This window comes from Calonectris borealis, chromosome Z, assembly GCF_964195595.1.
Source record: "Calonectris borealis chromosome Z, bCalBor7.hap1.2, whole genome shotgun sequence".
Lineage (NCBI taxonomy): Eukaryota > Metazoa > Chordata > Aves > Procellariiformes > Procellariidae > Calonectris > Calonectris borealis.
The window spans coordinates 74,279,857-74,281,142 of record NC_134352.1 but is presented as its reverse complement, the minus strand read 5'-3'; positions in this window follow the sequence as shown (position 1 = coordinate 74,281,142).

The following is a 1,286-nucleotide window of genomic DNA, read 5'->3' as shown; positions in this document are numbered from 1 at the left end:
AACAGGACCGGCCCCAAAACTGAGCCCTGGGGAACACCGCTCGTGACCAGCCGCCAACTGGATTTAACTCCGTTCACCACAACTCTCTGGGCTCGGCCGTCCAGCCAGTTTTTTACTGGCCACAGAAAAGTCTCCCCAGAGCCTTCTCTTCTCCAAACTGAACAATCCCAACTCTCTCAGCCTGTCCTCATAGGAGAGGTGTTCCATCCCTATGATCATTTTTGTGGCCCTCCTCTGGACCCGCTCCAACAGGTCCATGTCTTTCCTGTGCTGAGGGCTCCAGAGCTGGACGCAGCACTGCAGGTGGGGTCTCACCAGGGCAGAGTAGAGGGGCAGAATCACCTCCCTCGACCTGCTGGCCACGCTTCTTTTGATGCAGCCCAGGATACGGTTGGCCTTCTGGGCTGTGAGCACACATTGCTGGCTCATGTCCAGCTTTTCATCCACCAGTACCCCCAGGTCCTTCTCGGCAGGGCTGCTCTCAATCCCTTCCTCCCCCAGCCTGTATTGATACTGGGGGTTGCCCCGACCCAGGTGCAGGACCTTGCACTTGGCCTTGTTGAACCTCATGAGGTTCACACGGGCCCACTTCTCGAGCTTGTCCAGGTCCCTCTGGATGGCATCCTGTCCCTCAGGCATGTCAACTGCACCCCTCAGCTTGGTGTCATCTGCAAACTTGCTGAGGGTGCACTCAGTCCCACTGTCTATGTCATTGATGAAGATATTAAACAGTACTGGCCCCAGTACGGACCCCTGAGATTAACCCCTGAAGTTAACAAGAGTTTTTAAATTGACTTAGCGATCTCGGGGTCAAAACTTAGGTGCACTGGGGATTACAGTTGACAACGTTTATCATTCTCCAACACGATCGGATGCACCTGGGACTAAACAAATTGTCAAATCTTACTGTAAAGGTGTATAATATTCAGTAATTTACATTAGAGTGATTATCAGCTGGAAACTTAAGATGCTTTTGCTGATTGTTCATCTAATTTGTCAGGACCTACTAGATAGTTCTTGTTTCCAGGCAGGTGTTTATGTAGTAGAATGTAAAAAATTTTTTTATAGTAATAATGCTGACACATGTAAAATGAGCTAAAGTATATTTCAGCTGTGGAAGTCTTTGTAAGCAACAAACTAATCTTCAGCAAGGTAAACACTCTGACAAAATTATAAAAAAAAAATCAACCCCTCATATCATAATTCCTGACATGTCAGACTAAAGAAAACTGTATTAAGGCCATATAATTGTTTTTAAAAGGTTTTTTTTTTTTTTTTTTGCCTTG